The sequence below is a fragment of the Oenanthe melanoleuca genome, chromosome 8 (assembly GCF_029582105.1).
Source record: "Oenanthe melanoleuca isolate GR-GAL-2019-014 chromosome 8, OMel1.0, whole genome shotgun sequence".
Classification (NCBI taxonomy): Eukaryota; Metazoa; Chordata; class Aves; order Passeriformes; family Muscicapidae; genus Oenanthe; species Oenanthe melanoleuca.
In genome coordinates, this window is record NC_079342.1 from 28439502 (window position 1) to 28458721 (window position 19220).

Sequence of the window (19220 nt, forward strand, 5' to 3'; positions counted from 1 at the left end):
AGCTCTCATCCTGCTGGCTAGGCTTCATCCTACTGGATCCTCTGTGTCCAAGGGAATGCAAAAAGCTTTGGTGCCTGTGGCTGCTGCATGTTTTGGATGGGAAAACTCATTCCTCAGCCTTTTGTTTGAATTCTCCATTTATTCAAGGCTTGGACAAAAAAAAGGAACCCTGCCCTCTGCCAGCAGGAGATGATAGAAGTGCTCCTGATCTCAGGGGAGAAACTGAGGCTCCAAGAGCTTGTACCACTGGCACCTCAGTCACACACTCATCCATCCCTCTGTACATCTGCCAACTCCTACGTCCCAACCTACTCTAAATAACCCCAACTTTGTGTTTTTTCAGCCAAAAGAAGCATCATTTGTTAAATTTTCCAGGTGTAAAAAAACTGGGAAGGCAGTTCCTGACTCTCAATATCTGTCCAAGAGCAGAAGCCTCTCCTGTTGTGGTGGGTTCTTCTTTTTTACCTTGTGAATTCACAGAGAGAAAAATGGAAATAAAAAGCAGCAGGGAGAGAGCTGTTAAAAAGCTCAAAGCTGTCACAAGGTATTGGTTAGTTTATGTTCAGTGAAGTATACAAACAAGTTTTCAGCTTGTTGGTTGGAGCCAAGGAGCGGGGTTTTTTGTGTGATAAATATGTTTTATAGGTCTTTCATGGGATTTTTTTAAATGCTTGTCCCAATAAATTATTTACCAGGGTAATAAAAGATCAAGGAAATTGTTTCAACCATATCGCTGAGCATCTAAATCCCAAACTTTTACTGGGGTGGAAGGACCCTCTGAATTCCTGTGTCCTTATGAAAGATGGTCCAGGTGTGCTGTTTGTCTGTGGTGTCCTTCTGGAGGCCAGGTCCCAGCCACCCTGACACTCTGTTTATGTCCAGAAAGCCCCAGAGGCTTGACACTGCTTTTCTACCCCCTCAGCTCTAATCCTGGGGATGGATAGCATTTCCTTCCACCACTGGCAGCAAATCTCTTGATAGTCTCTGACTTTTTATTTAGGTTTTCAAGAGATCTCAGAAGCTTAATGGTCCTTGCTGAGATGAAGTGGGAGTTAGAAATCACTTAAAAAGCAGGGGGGAGCTTAAAGAACATCCTAACCCCTGTGGGATGGGCTGGAAGGGCAGCCAGCCCTCCTGCAGGAAGCAGGGACCTTTTCCCACCCCAGGTGTCTGGGCTCAGTTGGCATCAGTTCTGCTGGCTTGGTCTCCGTGGCAGACAAACCCAAAATAGCCTCGGTGCAGGAGAAATAAAAATTGATGGTGTTCCAGCCACAAAGTCTGCAAATACATCCTTTTGGGGCATTAAAGTAGGCTTTGAGATATCCAGTCGCTCTCCCTCCCTGCTCCTCCCAAGAGAAAGGAGGGGGCTGGGTGTCCTATCAGAGGTCTCCATTCAGGACAGGGCAAATCCTTTGTCTGTGTCCCAGACTTTCTGTAGGAAGTGGGATTAGGTGTAACCCCCAGTAGGGTTTAAAAGACATCCAGTTGTTAATGCATTGGCTTTTGTGAGGACTCTGGTCAGGAAAGGTGCAGCCCTATGTTATAAGCTGGCCATAAATAAATTCAGACGGGATTTTAAAAGCAATTTCTGATGCTTGAAAGAGATCCTTCTGGAGTGGCCTTCAAAAGGGCTGGTGTGTGGGAAGAGACAGCCACTGTTTCAAGATAGTTCTCAGTATTCATGGGGAGGATTATTCATTCAGAGCCTTTCCAGAGGGGAGAGTCCTTGGGTATCTGGTGTGCTGAAGCGAGACTGGATTGATCTTTGTTTATGCTGTCTTTGCCATGAGTTAATCCCTCACTGCAGGGTGTCTGCTGTCCTCTGCAGAGTCCAGGGAGGAATCCTCGTCTCTCTTGGTGCCTAATTTAGTTCCTGGGTTTGGTGGTGGTCTTGTCTCTGAGGTGGTGGAGAGTGGCCACAGCTGGAACTGCATCTGGGAACAGGGAGCAATTTCCCTGGTCAGCCAACAGGGAGCACAGGGCTTTGTTTAGCTTCCTTCTGGTGCTTGGAGGCTTCTGCAGATCTTACAGTTTTCTGAAATAATTCCTCTGCTATTACAGGGCCCTAGGAGATTCACAGAGCTATTTATCTTCCTTGAATGCTTCCTATTCCACATTACAGTGGTGGCTTTTGGACTTCCCAAGGGCTTTTCTGACAGCTTGGGACATGGCCATGTCTCCAGGTCCAACAGATGTGCTGGGATGGAAATCCTGGGTGGCTGCTGGATATCCTGATCTGCCCTTCCATGCTGTCCTAAGCCTGGGGCGAGGACAGGCACTGAAAAGGAGCTCATTCCTCTCATGTGGGAGTTGGGCCAGCAGGAACAGCCCTGTAGCATCTATTTCTTGGGCTGGTGGCTGCCAAAGTTTTGGGGTGTGTTGGCTGCACTCCAGAGTGTGCAGTGCTGGTGCCCACTTCTGTGAGAGCGCCAAGCTGGGCTGAGGGCTCCCAGCCCATGAACCATCGAGGCTTTAACCTGGGAAAAGTTTAAATCAGCCTGCATGGTGTAATGTTCACTGGGGTCAAGGCCCTGCGGTTTGGCTTTTAGGCTGGCAGCTGGGGACCAGGTTTTGGAGCAGGCTTTGCATCACAGGGAGCAGAGGCTGGAACACTGTCTGATGATTGGCTTTAAAGAAGAAAAAAGAACACATCTCCCCATGTCCCTCTTATTAATTATAAACACGTCCTGCTAATTTGGGAATGGATGCCATAAATTTAAATGAGGATTGAGCTGACATGGGGCAGATATAAGAGACCTGGATGATGTGTGTAGGCCAGGCTTAGCATCTCCCCCTGCTCATTTCAGACTATGCAGTATGACTCTGCTGACTTCGATGGCATTTCCTCCTGGCTCCCCTCCTCATGATGGGAATTGGACTGCACGTAATTGAAAAGGATGGGGCGTCTGCCAGCAGACTGTGAGCCACATTCCCCTTGGCAGCCTGAGCTCACTGCTGAGGACAGGGGAGACAGGCTGGGGCAGACACCTGCACGGGGGGGAGGCGATCAGCATCGTGGGGATCCCAAATCCATCTCCATCTAAGCTCTCTGGATGTGGCTTCCCGCTGTGAAAGGATTGCCCGTGCCAGGAGGGGGGCTGATATCTCCAGCTGCTGGTGCATGAGCAGTAATTTTCGCTCATTCGTGATCTCCCCCGCAATGGCACCGGGATAGACACGTGAACTGCTGCTCCTGTGAGCAGCTTTCTGAACCAAGGACTTGAACTTGAAAAGCATCCTCTGATCCGTCCGGCTGCTGCTGACCCCGGGCTTTGCACCACCACATCTCCCTGTGAGCGTTAGCCAGGAGCGGCTGAGGAGGCAAAAGGCTCCTGGGGATTGCGTGGTCCTGAGCACTAACAAGAGCTCATCACACACGGACGGTGCAGGGGGCCTTGGTGTAAGGCCAGTGATCAAGATGTGAGGCTGTTGTAAATGTGGCACCTATAAAGACGCGGGAACAAAGCGGGGCAGGATCTGCATTTCAAAGCGCGTTGTTTCTGTGGCACCGGAGCTGACGTGCTCCTGCTGCCAAGGCACAGACCAAGCTGCTTGAACTGCGGGTCGGGGAGCCTGTGAGCACCAGCTCCATGTTCAGAGCACAGCTAAAGGAGAGGTTTATGACCCCACACTAATTGCATGGTGAGGTGATGCCGACTGGGCACAGTGCTGCCTAACATGGGCTGCAGCAGAGGAAGATGTCTTGGAACTGTGTTTTGCTTCCAAGTGAATGTGTTGCCTCACTTGGCTACTAATGACAGAAGCATCCCTGCCACAGAGTCATAGAATCACAGAATATTCTGACTTGGAAGGGACCCATAAGAATTATTGAGTCCAACTCCTGGCCCTGCACAGGACAGCCCCAGTGGAGGCTGGCCAGACCAGCAATAGGAGATTCTCTTAGGGAGAGCCAGTTCCTGCCTCACAAGCCTTTGGTCCAGGCAGGAGAGACAGCCATGGGAGCAGGAACTGAAACAAAATCCAGTGGTGATGAAATTATTTGGTTTTGTATTCCAATTATAGCAAGGATTGAGTCAGTAGTGACAGCCAGAGCCTGGCCATGATTGCTGGACACAGCCTACTGCACCACAAATGGCTATATTTTTTAAAAAATGAGGGTTGTTTTTGGCTGTGAAATGGGTTTTTTCTGTTGATATTTTCTGAAAGGGGAAATTCTAGAGAGTGGGTGGTTTTGGGCAGCATGGCACTGTTTTAATTTATCTGTGCTGGCCAACTCGGTGGGAGATGGAGCATCTCCTCTGCAGCACTGCTGGCTGCTGTCATGCTCCCAGGGCAGTTGCTTCCCTAGGGGAAGAGGGATTGCCAGCAAATCCCAATTTCTGAGTGATTCCAGCCTGCCCTTGTGGCTGTGACAGGATTGGACCATCAAACTCTCCAGGTGATGGGTGAGCAGACCTCCACATTCCTTGGTGGCCCTGCTGCCATCCAGACCCTCCAAGCCCAGACCAGGAGCAGGATCCTGATGCCTGGCTTGTGTTGGAACCTTGCATGCCTCAGAGGCACTGGAGTAAGGAGCAATTAGAGGGAGAGATGCTTCTTCTAGGAAGCAAAATTAACTAGAGCAAAGTAGTGGCTGAACATAGCAAGCAAGGCAGTTCAGTGTGTTCCCCCATTACCAAACTGAGTGGGAACAAGATGGTTTTATGAATAAAACTGTTCCAGGTGTGTCCAGGCAAGACACCTGTCTGGGTCACCACTGTGCACTTATATCTCAGAGGGCACCATCAGGGAATAAAAAAAACCAAAATCAAAACCAAAACCAAAAAGAGAGAAGAAAAATGCCATCTGTGCCACTCAAGCCCCCTCAGTCCACTCGGGCTGTGGTCCAGAAAAGCACATAGGCTTGTGCAAACACTTCTCCAGCAGTGTGGTGTCCCTGCCTGGGGCAGGGCAGCAAGGCCTGGCCTTGGGGTTTGGGAGCCAGGGAGCTCCTGCCTCTCAGCACCCTCATGAGTTGCTCAGCAAGGTAACCCTTCTTGGCCCTTCCTGATCCAGTTGTGGCTGAGCCTGGCCTGGGAAGTTACTGCATGTTTATTTTACATCACATACACCTGCGAGGAGTGGATCCCTGCCTGGAAATGAGGACTCACTCCTTCCTACTGGGATGGCTGGAGACCTGCAGGAAATCAGGCAGGACATCTTTTCTCATACAAATAGGTACTTTGGAGTCTCTGGGATGTTGAAGCAAATTCCTTTGGTCACAAGTCTGGCCTTAGGCCAGTCTCACTTTCAAGGCTACATCTGGATAGTTTGGCTTCATAATGACTTCAAGTGCAGTTGCCAGCACTGGCGTGTCTGTGGGACTTGCACGAGGCTTTCCTGGGAGCAGCAGATCCCTTTCTTGGGGTTCCTCTCCAGAAACACCCATGTCAGCAGGAGGGTGGGATAGGCCTCTGTGGCTCATTGGGCTCATTCAGAGAACAGAAGGATGACAAGTAGCTCTACAGCTGAGAGCAGAGCTGAATCCAGCAAGGTTGCCACCAAGGTAACAAGTGACAGGACCAAAGGAGATATCTTCAAGTGGCTCCAGAGAAGGTTTAGATTGGATATTGGAAAACATTTTTTCAGTGAAAAAATGGTTGAGCATTGGAGCAGCAAATGTGTTGAGTCATCATTCTTGGAAGTGTTCAAAAAACGGGCACTTGGTGGGTTTGGCAGTGCTTAAAGGTCTTTCCCAACATTAACAATTCCATGGTTTTCTGGTTGCCAGGCTGCCCTGCTCTGCTGTGACAGGGCATGTGGCTGAGGACTACTGTAGAGACTTGTGGATCCCCCCTGTGCCAGCTGCCAGCATGCAGGGCACCACACCACCAGCAATCACTTGTGCATTTGCTGTTCTACAAACCTTGGCCAGGCTGTTAACGGAGAAAGGAAATAAAAAAGCAAGGGCTCCAAATGGATCCCGGAGGGATTCCTTGTAGCAATTAGCTTTATACTTGAAAACATATTTCCAGACTTTACTGCCTGCTCTCTGTATTTGAAATAATTTTCTACCCAATAAACCTTAGTAGCCCCCAAACATAATTTTAGTGGTGCATTAATTAACAACAAGGTGACCCGGTGGTTCAAAGCTGAGCAAAACCTGATGCATCTCAAGGCAGTAAGGCAGCATTTCCAAGGAGCTCTCCGGGGCAGCACGTGAAGGCAGGATCTTTAAATAGGGTATCACCTAAGGCCTGGCTAGCCCCAGGGCTGTCTGGGTTCTCAGGTGCTGACAGCACCTTCTGCTTTGGATAACCACACTGGAATTTGAGACTTGCAAAGCTCTTTTCTGTTTTTTTAGTCCTTCATAAAGAATAATTTTGAATATCTGTTAAGTTTAGGAAGGTTTCTGAACCTGAATAAACCCCTCACTTCCTGGCACCCTGTGGCTGGGTGTTTCAGGGCTTGGACAGGTACATCAGATCCCTTGAGCTGTTGTGCAATCGCCTGCCTTCCCTGTGACTTCCATCCCTGTGGGTGTGTGAATCAGCTGAAAATCCCTGGTGACTCCTTGCCCACTGCTCCCTTGGCACCAATTCACACTGGAGGGAAGCACAAGACTTGAGGTGCCTGGCTGCTTCTGGAGGTCCAAGCCATTGAGTCAGAGCTGGTGAAGGCTCCTGGGCTGGGAAGGCATTAAGTGCAGAGGGCATATGGATTCACCACACCATGTGGAGCTGGTGCACCCAAAGCTGGGCTCCTGTGAGCTCAGCCAAGCCAGTCCAGGTCCCTCTGGGATCTGTTCCCATCCAGAGAGTGGACAAAGATGAGGGAGCACCTTCAAGGAGGCTGGATCTTGCAGATCTGGAGCCTGCTGTGGACTGGTGGAGAGCTATGCGATGCCTTCAGCAGGTTTCAGCTTCTGCCTGGGAGATGACACAGCGCCTGGCCATGACCCAGAGGATGGGGACCCTGCTGGCTGCCACCACCGTGGAGGCAACCAGAGCAAGGATCCAGTGCCACCCAGTCCCTGAGCATGTAATCTCCTACTTAACAGGAGATGGGAGGGAGCATTACAGACTGCTGCCACTATTGGGGTTTGCAGCTATCATGGGCTCATCCTGCTTTATCTGTTGCATGTGAAATATCCCATGTAAAGCCACGCAAAGCTGCAAAGCTACCGTAATCCTTCCTAAAGCCAGCCTGCCCTTCCCTGCAAATATTACATTAGATATGCTTATTAAACTCACTCAGCTGAAGTTTTACTTCCAGCCATGGTGATAGTCTTGAAATGCCATTAGAGTGATAATTATATCATGTTGTACTTCATCCAGAATTTGGGTGATAATTGTTCACACCTGCTGCCAGCTATTGAAGTAGTGGTAGATGCAAGGGAAGGTTGTGGCATAGTGGGTGGTGGGATTCCAGCTGGATAATTTGAGGGTGCCAGACTGGTCAGGGACCCTCCAGGCCATATGGGATTCAGTGCCAATGTCTTGGGGTGACTGAGACAGCCATTCTTTGGGGTTGGATAAAGGGTGGGAAGTTCCCTGTCCTGCGCTTGCACATCAGGGTTGTCCTCATGCCTTGGGGGTTGAAAAGGAGCCATTTAATACCTTCATAAACAGAGTGATGAACTTCATGATCAGAGGAGAAGAAATGGAAGGAAAGTCTTTGACATGAGACTGTTGTGGCTCCTTCTTACTATCCATGGTGTTGTTGGACCTGGGTCCCTTTGGTTTGACCAGTCTATGAGAAATGGCTTGTTAGAGATAAGAGAGCCATGAATGTCAGTTTGCTTCTGGCTTCTCCACTCAAATGGATGGTTGGGTAAACTTCAGCTATTTTTATGAATCTTACATGGAACTCATTCTTACCACTTCCACATAAATATTTAGGGAGTAAGAAGGTGCAGTTAGAAATTTAGCAAACGTGCAACAGGTGGTTATTTTGTGATTTAAGTGAGCTCTGCTTATCCTGCAGTCAGCTGTAATCCCAGTGCCTATCACTCATCCCACCCGCTCTGCCACAGCCCTGCTGAGATGACCTGTTTCTGGGTAAACCTTGGGAACCTAGAATGTATTTCCTCCTGGGTTAAATTTGAATTTAGCAGAGATTAAAGTCTCCCCTCACTTTGCTGCTATCGAGTAAGAGCAGAGCACAACCTGACATCCTGGTGCTGCAGTGGCCCTTTCAGGGGAAGAATAGGTTCAGATTTTGCATAACATGGGATTGTTCTCAGTGACTTTGCCAGTCCCAGCTGGAGCAGGAGGATCCTCTCCCTGCTTTGGACTAGGGAAATACCAGGGAGTCTGCTAGGCTGCTGGGTAGCTTGGAGAGGGATACAGGAAGACAAGCCAGGAGGGCTTATGGCTGTGGGAAGATGTAGCACTTCATTCCTGTACTTGGCACTGCTGAGGCACCTCAAATCCTGTGTTGGGTTTTGGGTCCCTTGCTACAAGAAAGATTTTGAGGCACTGGAACGTGTTCAGAGGAGGGCAACAGAGCTGGACAAGGGCTTGGAGCACAAACCTTGTGGCTGAGGGAGCTGGGTGTGGTTCTCCTGGAAAAAAGGAGGCTCAGGAGGCACCATGTTGCTCCCTACAACTGCCTGGAAGGAATCACAGAGGTAGTCATGGAGGTAAACAGATGAGCATGGCATGACCCTGGGCTTCAGCACTGGGCATCCCATCCCCTGCCCTCATCCTCCCACTCTTCCAAGCCTCCGGAACTGAAGCTCCTGGCAGACGTGTGGTATCAGTCACGGGTGGGGAGTGATCTGGGTTAGCATGACACTGATGTAAATTTAAAGCCTTCTTTTGCTCTCTCTGCTAGCAGCCTTGTATTTTCAGGAAGAAAGAGAATGGGAAACAACTTTTTTAATGAAGTCGAGCATTTAAATTCTCTTTATACTTAGTCCTATCTGGAGCTCTTTACCCAAATGAAGCAGAAAGCATTTACAGCTGTATTTTCCATCACACCAACCAAGGAATATATTCATTTGCAGTAACATGGCACTCAATGAAGTGGAAAATAAGCTCCCAAAATTGAGCTATGAAATGGTTTCAATGAGTAGGAAAAGCCCACTTGGACTCCACTGACCAGTCACTTTGGTTATGATAAAAATTGATTTGATTGAACACGTGAGCCATGGCAGAGGTGAGGTTGGCCCTGAGACCACTCTGCTCAGGACTGGGTTTGGGGCTGGCTCCTCTAGCATAGCTCCCACCTCTCCTGCTCGTGGCTTTGCTTGCCCTGGTGCCTCCAAGGGATGGCCATCGATGGCACACGGATGCACCGCAGCCAATGTCCCACGTGTCCTCCTCCACAGGGCTGCAGGAGGGGACAATGCCAGCACCATGGCAGGGCTGGCCCCTGTGCCCACCATGCACAGACTGGGCGTGTGGCAGCTCCGAGCAGACATGGAAATGGTTCCTCCTTCCCGGTGCCGCAGCTGCGGAGGACGTGAGCAGGGTGTTGAGCAGGCACGGCCAGGCGCCAGCAGAGGGTCTGCTAATTGCTTGTGATGTCTAGTCCAACTCCATCGGCACGAGCAACAATTGCTACTGGAAATGCAATTAATAATTAAGCACTCAGTGCTGGCAGGTGTCAGCAGGAATCCGCAGGGCCTGGCATCCCCTGCCTCAGCGCCTCCCTCTGCCCGCACAGAGCAGGCAGCGCCGGGCGGGATGCAGCCCCTGGCTGCCTGGATCGATGCTGGGGAGGATGCAGAGCCGTGCCTTGAGCAAATAACTCGCTGGTGGAATTTCCCCAGCATGGATGAGGGCTGCCTGCTGCCGAGCAGCAGGATGAGGACCCAAGGCTGCCTTCCCGGCTGGTGAGACCTGTGTTATCCCGTTATCATTGCAGGGATGCTTCCCAGTGCAATCCATCTTCACCTAAGACATTCTGCGGGCATTTTCTGAGTGCACAGAGTGATTTTGGGTGGAGATGACTGGCAGCACTTCTCTGCAGTGTTGGAGGCTGGGAGCATAACCCCAGAGCTGGCACAGGGTGGCTGGGCTGCAACAGCTGGATGATGCTTCCCTGTCCCAGCCATGGAAGCAGCCGGGGAGGACAGCAAGGAGCAGAGATATCTTAGTCTTGGCTGAAAAAAGCAGCACCCTGATGGATTAAAATGTCTTCCTGAGACATCTGGCTCAGTGCAGCCTCAGGACCCCCTGTGTCCCTGCTCACAGGCTCTGCAGCTTTCACTTGCAGTCTTGGCTGCTGCTTGTGATGACTTACAGCCTTCTTCAAACTGGCTTTTTATTATTAATTACATTTTGCCTCTGAAGATGGGCTTCTTTGCTGGTTCATTATTTTCCTCTGCTTTTTTTTTTTTTTTTTTCTTTTCCTTTTAAAGCCCAACAGACTTTAGGCTCCCTGAGAAATAGCTTCACCCTCTAGGAAAGTGCAGAGCCTTTTCCCTGAGTAACAAAATGTTGATTTGCTACCACAGGGCTGAGTGATGGTGATTCCCTTATTAAACTGCACTTAGAGGCAGCGACTGTCAGGCAGGGATGGAGAGCTTCTCCGATAAGTTGGAGCTATTCATTATTAAATTATCTTCATTCACTCGAACATCTCATTTTCATTGAATTAGATGAAAAGTGCTCAAAGGCAGCTGCTGCAGCAGCTTGGAGGCTGCCAGGAGTAGTGTGCCAATGTCACTGCTGGCCTTTCCTCCTACACCAGCCACATCTGACCATTTCCCACAGATGGATGGGCTTTGTGGCTGGTGTAAATCTCATGGAATTGCACCTGTTGATGGCCTGACCTTGGAGACCTGGGTTCACCAGCTCTGAGAGCTGGAGCTGATGGGGATTCACTCCACCAGGCAATAAGGTGCTGTGGCTGCTGCTGTCTGCCAGCTTGGCAGCAGTGACCAAGGTGGGTGTCCCCAGTAATTGGGGGCCAGTGTGACTTCTCAGGAGGGCCTGTGCCAGTGTTTTGAAGGGTGTGTGTTTTGCTAGGGGACTGCAGATGGATTTGTGAGTTACACAGGGCTTTACCCCTGCTCCTGCTGCCCCCTTCCCTCATGGGACACCTCCCTCAGGGCAACCACGAGCCCCATCGGGCGGCTTCAGCCCTCGATGGCAGATGAGCTGTTTTGTGTCCCGTGCTTGTTTTTGTGGGAGGATGCCATCTGGCTGCCTGATCTCTCCGCTTTCACCTTGGCACGAGCACCTTGGCACCCAGCCCCATGGCTCGGCACGGAACCAGGGGCTGCTGGCTGGCTCTGCCAGCCCTCTGCTCTTCAAGGCACTCTGTGGAGTCCAGACTGCTTTAGGGCTGGCCCAGGAATGGGGGACTTTTGTGTCAAGGCGAAAGACCCTGGGCACAGCACACTGTGCCCAGGTGTTACTCATCTCTGTCCCAGCCGTGCGTAGTAAAGTTGCATCTTTGCCTAGGAGAGCTCAGAATCAGGATATCTGCCTGCTGCCCAGTCCCAAACGCCTTGGGAGCAGGCAGCACCCCTCTCTCCTACAATCTTACCGAGCAGTGAAAACCCTTCACTTCGCTGCCCTGGGTGCCATGAAGTCCTCCTCACCTCCTACCCACCGCTACCACCTCCTTCCTGGCAGGGAGCCGCTGGCCCCTTGGAGCAGCTCCTCAACAACTGTTGCTTTTCCTTGCCAGCGAATCTCGCCCGAAGAAGCCGCTTTGATCAATGCTCTTGGATTTCAGCCTTCAGCCTTGATCAAGGCAGGAGGAGGGACCAGAGAGCGCGAGCACTCGCAGGCTCTTTGGGGACGGTCTGGGAAGCGAAGCTGCTTCTCCAAGAAAAGCCTGCTTCAAAGTAAGAGGCGGTGCTGCCAGAATAAGAGTGAACCAGACGGGCAGGGGAGGAGGAGGAGGAAAGTTGCTGGGGGCCAGAACTCCAGCTGGGATGGGGCAGGTGTGAGTCCAGCAAGCAATGGTGATTGTGGCATGAGGCTGGAGCAGTTTCTGGGAGAGGAAACCAGATGCATTGGAGGGGGCGAATCTATGCTTCCCCCTGTGCTTAATTCTGTACCAGACCTGTTTTTCTGTACTCACTAGCTTTTTCAGCTCTCCAAACTTCCTCAGCCCTGGGGACCTGGCATTGAGAAAGTTTTTAGAACTGGAAAGGGGCTGCATTTTCTTCTTTAGGTCAGTGGTTTCCTCCCAGTCTTTAGCTGGTGGGGATGGTGCTGCAAGTCAGGTGTTATGGACATAAGGACAGCTCTGGGACAGGGGCAGGGAGGACAGAACATCCCTTCCTTGCCAGCAGTGGTCTGGCTGTTTCAGCTGTAAAGGCTTTTGGTTGCATGAAGGGATGCATAAAGCGCTGCTCAAGGTTTGATCAGATCAGAGCTTCTGGTTAATGGTAATTAATGGCCAGGAGGAGACCTCCTGGGACTTTCTGGCTTTGTTTCTCCCCTCAGTGCCAGGGAATTCTGTGTCAGCAGCTCTGGAAGGCATGAGCCATTCCTTTGTGGGTTGCATTACCTGGGAGAGGAGCAAGAACCAAGCAGATGAATTACCTGGAGGTCCCCATGAGCAGAGAAAAGCTGGGGCCAGAGACTACCCTCTGATGCCAACCTGCTCCAGCAATCATCCTCCTCCTCCTCTCTCCTGCTCCCACTTCCTCTCTGCTGCTGGTGCCTTCCTCAGGTGCTCACACATGCGCCTCTCGCTTTTCCCTTTGGCTACAGATGGCAGGCAGGAAAACCAGCCAGCCAGATGTGTTTTTCATAGCTCCCAAGCCAGGCATAACTAAACATTTACATTTATTACCAATTAGAGGGGAAACAGACTGTAGTTTTATGTACTGTATGCGTCTGGATATATTTCAGTTTGTGACCTTACTACACTTACTACACCTCACCCCCAGAAACTCTCTTTTGGTCAGGGCAAAACCCTGGAAAGCATTCGGATCCCATCCCAGCATCCCATCACCTCCTAATTAGATGACATGGATTCCACCATCTTGTAGGAAAGCCTGTGCAGGGGTTTGCTTCTGGGTGATGTTGTGCATCCCTAGGGATGTCCCAGAGGGATTTCCATGGTGGAGTCCATATCCATTCAGTCCATGTATGGATGTGCCCACAGAGCAGCTGTCAATGGGTGGCTCAGGAGTGCCCAGAGCCTGCAGGTCCTGAGCCAACATCACAGCAGCTCTTTAATGATGTGTGAGCCAACAGCAAAACACAAATCCATAACCAGATGCTGAGCCTTGCTGAGAGCTGGAGAAGGAAGCAGGGAATGAATGTGCATGTCCCAGGTCACTAAGGGACTGATGTCCTAACCAAGTCCAGATCCTGGCTGGCAGGGGTCCAGCCCCAAGGTGGTCATATGCCACTGCAATCTGATCATCTCTGTGAGGCCAACACCTGAACCTGGGCTGTTTGAGGTGTACGAGCTCAGGATAGGTCTTCAGGTGCCCTTCAGGCCTTGGGCAGCCTGATAGATGTCCAGTCAGGTGGAAAAAGGAATTACTGGTTCTGAGGGGATACTGGGTTTGCTGTACCGGCACAATAACTCTTGATTCTGCCTCTGAGCAATGGTTAAGCTGATAAGAAAAGCATCTCAATTTCCTTCTTCAGGTCACCATCCTCTTGGCAAGAGAAGAAGGAGAAATGTAGTGAGGCCAGGGGACATTGGACAACAGTGTTCTTTAAACCAGGCTGTCCCACATCCACCTGAGATTGTGTCCCCCAACACCACCCCACAGCCACCCCACTGGGATGGGGATGTTGCAGGCACTGACCCTACTCAGCCTTCCCATGTCTCCCCCATCCTCCCTGCTCCCAGCAGGTCCCACAGCCTATTCATGCAGCAATACGCAATTCCTTCCTTGCTCCCATTTTTTCTTCCCACAGGCAATCATGGCCAAAGTTCACCTCTGGCTGTGCCTCCTGGATCCTTGTGCCCACCTCTGTAGTTGCTCAGGCAGCAACCTCTGGCCTGGATGCAGGGCTGTGTTTCTCTCCTCTTTCCAGGGGTGCTGCTGCTGGGGAAGCAGCCTAGACACAGAGAGAAAGCCCCGGTCGATGCCATGCAACAGTTGTGTGTGTTCCTCTGGGGACACTGAGGGGAATTATTCCATCACAGGGAGCTTCAGAAATGCAGTATTTTATTAGAAGCTCATTAAACTGTTCAAATAGGTGATTAGAAGAGGGGTGATGATGCAAATTGAAGCAAGATGGGGGTGGACTCCCACCTGAGCGAGGAGAGCTGTAGGGTGGATTTCCACCTGAGCAAAGAGAGTCGTGGCTGGAGGGCTGAGGTCGGCTCTGCAAGGCCAAGATAAGGAATGAATAAAGCTGAGAGACTTGGAGGAGGTGGGAGTGGAATGAAGGGCTACAGTATTTTGGCAGAGCTATTGAAGAGGGCAAGGGACCAGCCCTGGGGTGGTAAGGGTCCACCTCAACCCATGGAGGACTGTGTGGACATGCCTATCTCATGGAAGACAGCACCCTGCCTTCATTTGGATGGGAAGCACCAGGTACAGGCTGGATCAGGGGTGTCACAAACCCTGGCCACCAATCTTTGGGTCCCTCTAGGAAGGAACCAACACAGGGACAAGGCACGTAGGGAACCTTTGTCCAGCAAGGGCAGGAGAGGAGCAAGATGGGAGGTTCAGGATCTACTGCTCCATACATGAATTTGTCCCATTATCCTGCTGATCAGCAAAAGCAGGAGACAGTTTAACTGGAGAGTTGGATTTAAGATTTAAAAATAATACTTTATTATTTTTCTCCTCTTCTGTAACTGTGTTAGAGTGTGACAGGGTGGGAGCTCTTGGCAGCTGGGATGTTAAATGTTTTTCCACATGGTCTCTTGATTATTAATGGATTTTAGCACTTGACAAAGTAGAAATTAGGAGATAAAAGCCATTAGAAACTAATTTGGGTAATTGCTGATTCAGGTCCCCTAGGAGCCTTTCTGAGAATGTTGCTCCCAACACCACTGCCAAGTCTCAGGAGAGAAGGAATCTCTTTTCAGTAGAGTTTCTTGGACTTTGGAAGAGTCCTCTGATCTATGGCCAATGAGGACATGACTTGAATGGAGCAGGCCCAATCCAAACAACACTCTTCTCCCAGCAGCCTCCTGGTACTCATAGGATATCACATCCCTGGACACTATTTGGGGTGGTTTATGTGCCACATTTTTTTTACTGTTTTGTTGGTGTAACAACCATAGAAACTAGCTTGGGAAAACAAGGTGGGAGATAAATCCTCCTGACGAGGTCTCTCCCAGTGATAAAATGGGCTACAGGTGGAGAAATAGGCCCTTAAGACTCTTTATTTCCTTCAATTCCCATCTTTCTGAGTGGATCAATACCACCAGGGGCAAGGAAAGGATGAGGAACCATTGCAGGGAATCACTTTAAGGGAAAAGCTGGAAGGTGGTAGCTGATGTTGCAACCACTGCTGATTTTTGAGGCAGATGGGCTGGGAGGGTTTGCATATCCCTGGAGGGTTTGTGTGCAGAGAAGAGGATGCCTGTAGGCTGGGATAGCACTTTTAAAAATAATTTGACTGATTCTTCTCCTTCTTTCTTTCCATCCAGTCAGCCTCCACTCCTGGCATATGCAGTAGGAGCAAAAGGTATGTCTTGCAGATTTTTTTTTATTTTATTCCACCCTAGAGGAAAATCCCTTCAAATTTTATCCCATCCCAAAATTTGACTGTCTCAACCCTTGGTCCAGGAGCACAGCTTAGAGGTCCTGTGGAAGCACGGTCCTGGGGCAGCTCTGAGGGTCCCAGGGGAGCTCTATCCCAGGAAGGGGTCAGGGTCCAGTGGATGAGGTAAATCCTCCAGCCAGACTCCTGGCTGTGGATCAGCTGTGTTCCTGGCTCCAGCAGGGCTGATTTACACTGGCTGTGCTGACACCCCAGAGCAGGGCACCAGTATTTAATGGGTGGGGATATTGCTGCTGGCAGCAGCAGCTCCCAGCTGTGGGCTCAGGGAGGAGAAAGCAATTTGCCATCGTCATCCCTGGTCCTCTGCAAAGTTTTCCACTTGCAGAATGGGCTGCAGTTTAGAGACTTTATTTGATGATGTCTAAAGAGGTGTCTAGGTTCTCCTTAAGAGCTGAGGAGCAGCTGAGGGCACTCCAAGGGTTGGTGTAGGCAGTGGGGTTGGGTGGGTGAGCTTATCCTTTTTGATCTTTACTTAAGGAGGAGTTGGTGGGGAGGGAAGAAGGGAATTGAGGAACTGGGACTGCAGCTTCCTGAGGTCCCTACCAGCTTGAGTCATCCCAGGTTCCCACTGAGCTCCTAGTGGGGACACAGGAGGGTGGCTGGGACACCTTCTGCATATCTGTGCTTGCAGAAACCTCCCTCTTGCCTGTTCTGTGCTGATTCTCCTGCCTCCTTCAGAGACTGTGGAAGGAGGTTGAGGAGGAGGAAGAGGGAGGAAGAAGCTGAGGTCACCACCATTTCAGGAGGTTAATTTTCCCCTCATTCTCCTTTAAGAAAAGGCCATTTACCACAGGCCCTGTAAATTCTCTCCAGAGAGGAAACACCAGGGAGCATGGCATGGGAGGATGAGAGCCCTAGATGGCTTTGAAAGAGATGGCAGAGAGGAAAAACAGCCCAGCACTAGTGAAGGGGGAAAACAGACTGGAAGAGAGAGAAGCTGAAAATGTGCTGAAGCAGCTGATGACAGCCCAAACAGCAGGAGAAGGCTCCTGCCTGCCAATTAATGAGGCTCTGGTGCTAATTTGCCACCTTGACTGCACTTCTGAGCTTGTCACAAGGAGGAGGAAGAAGAACAAAAACATGAGGCTAAAAAAGAGCCGGCGAGGTTTTGCTTTGCCTCTTGGCTATGCAGATGTTGCTGGGCTTTGGAGAGGCAGGGGAAGCACAGGGAGCTGGTGGCAAACCCCACCAACCCACAAGCCTGGCGCGTGAAGAGAATGACGAGATTCCATGGGCATGTGTTGGCAGAGCAGCTCTGCCCACAGCGTTGCCCGGCTTAGGGATGCCGATTTCCTGGGATTCATCCTACCATCTGCTGGGTTAGCTGGAGAGTGAGAGGTGATCCCATGTGTGCCCAGGACCACCTCTGGTACCTGTGGTGAAACTGAGTTTTAAGGAAGGAGCCAGAGCAGCCCTGTGCTGGGGCAGAGAGGGCCACAGGCAGCTTGGCATCTCCTGCCTCCCCCAGAAACGCTGTCAAACACAGAGCAGACCTGCTGGCAGCTACCTGCTGTGTGGCTAACGGAGCCAGAGGTGCCCTGGGCAAAGCGCTCAGCATGAAGCTTCCTGCCAAGCCAAACGTCTGATTCTCGCTTCTTGCCCATCCTGCAGCCTGAACCCAGAGACCACGGCGATGGATTAAAAGCAACATCTGCACCAGTGTGCTGTTCATATGCAAACCTAAGGAGTTTCTGCCAGGGAAGAGTGTTACCTGAAACCCTCCTAGCCCTCTCTCCTCCTCTGGGATGTTTTAATTCCCATGCATCCATGTTCTTCTCCTAGGCTGACGCAGCATTAGCTGGGAGCCACAAGGGGTAAACTGAGGCAGGCTGGAGCAAGAATGCAGACTTAGCCTCACAGCCTCTCTCCATGCTGGCTCTTCTCTTCATGGAAAAACTGTCCTTGCTATTTGGGCCCAGCCTGATGTGGAAATGCCCCTGGGCCAGGAGGCTAAAGAGCACCACCTCATGGCACACGGGGCTGGAGGCTCAGCCAGTGCTATGGAAAAAGGGGGAAAAGGGTATAGGTGACATAGGTGGAGCTGTGGGCTGTTTGCTCAGCTGCAGCCCATCACCCATCTGTCTCAGGATGGGAAATGGAGTTAGGATCAGCCCCAGCCTGGGGGCGATGAGCTCTCACTGCCCTGGGAGAACTGTGCACATAACCCCATCCTGCTGCTTGGGCTGGGGGTGAAACATCCTGGCCTCTCCCTGGCATCCTTTTTCCTGACAATGCTGCTAAACTAACATGTCTGAAAGGAACCAGAGTGTTTGCAGTCAAGTAATTGAGGAGCTAAATTTGTTATTTAAAGCCCATATTCTGGCTTTTGTACTGCAGAGAATCTCGTATAAACACAGAGCCTAAAAACGGACAACCCCAAACACAACAGTTGTTAAAACCTAATGTGTTTGATGCTGAATTCCTGGTTCAGGGTGTCACACTGGCTGTTTCCATCTGAGGCCAGATCCTGCCGGTGCTGTGCAGCAGCAGCTCTCCAGCCAGCCCTGCTGCCATCAGCACTGCTCTATGCCGGGGAAAGCACTGCAAGGTAATCAAACGCTGACCTCCAGTTATTAACCTCATCCTTTTAATCACCTCCACTGAGCGCCTTAATTGCTGAGCAGGGATGGGAGGACCTGGCTGCTTCCAGCTGAGATTCCCACCCAGCCTGGCAGTGCCCTCCCAGGGCATGCATGCTCCTGCTGCTGCTGCTGCTCTTTAACTCACACACATCCCCAAAAAAGGTGGAAGCGGTTCTCTCCCAAAATACAGCAATTTAGCAGCCAAATTCAAGGAACCAACTCTGTTTCTCTGTCACTGAGTTAGAGGGGGTGCAGCCCTGTGGTGTTGGGGGTACATGACCAAGGCCTTGTCTGCCTGTCCCAATGGGATGCTTTTTGCTGAGACAGGGCTGTGCAGCTGCCAGCTTTGGAATGCCATGCACAGCTTCATTCCTAATGGGAACTGGCAATTTGGGCCAAACTTGGTGCTTTTGGGCAATAGATTATGGATCTTGCTGGGGGCTGTGGAGAGAGGAGAGTGCAGCCCCAGGGGCAATTGCTGAGGATGCAAAGAGCTGATGGCTCATCCTTCCAGCTGCCTGCCTCCCCCTACTCCCCACTTTTTATTTTTTGCATCAAATTAAAAGTAAATGGCCTTCATCCATCTCTCTTCTCACACATGGGACTGTTAGGGCATCACCTACATCCATCTGGAACCTACACAAAGCTAGAGAAGTCCAGGGTCCATTCCTTGGTGGGAACCTTGAGGTGCTGTCAGTCACCCCAACAGCTCTTGCATTCATGTTCACATGGGTTTAGGATGTGGGACTGGTTGAGGGCACTGAAAAACATGGTAGGAAATGCTCTGTCTAGAGGAGACAGGATGGAGTCAAGGAATGTTAGACTGACACATGGCCCACATGATGATGGGGAGAACCCTAGAATGGTTTGGGTTAGAAGACACCTTAAAGCTCATCTTGTTCTAACCTTCCATGGGCAGGGACACCTTCCAGTAGACCAAATTCCTTCAAGCATCATCCAACCTGGCCTTGGACACTTCCAGGGATAGGGCAGCCACCGCTTCTCTGGACAATCAAGAAGT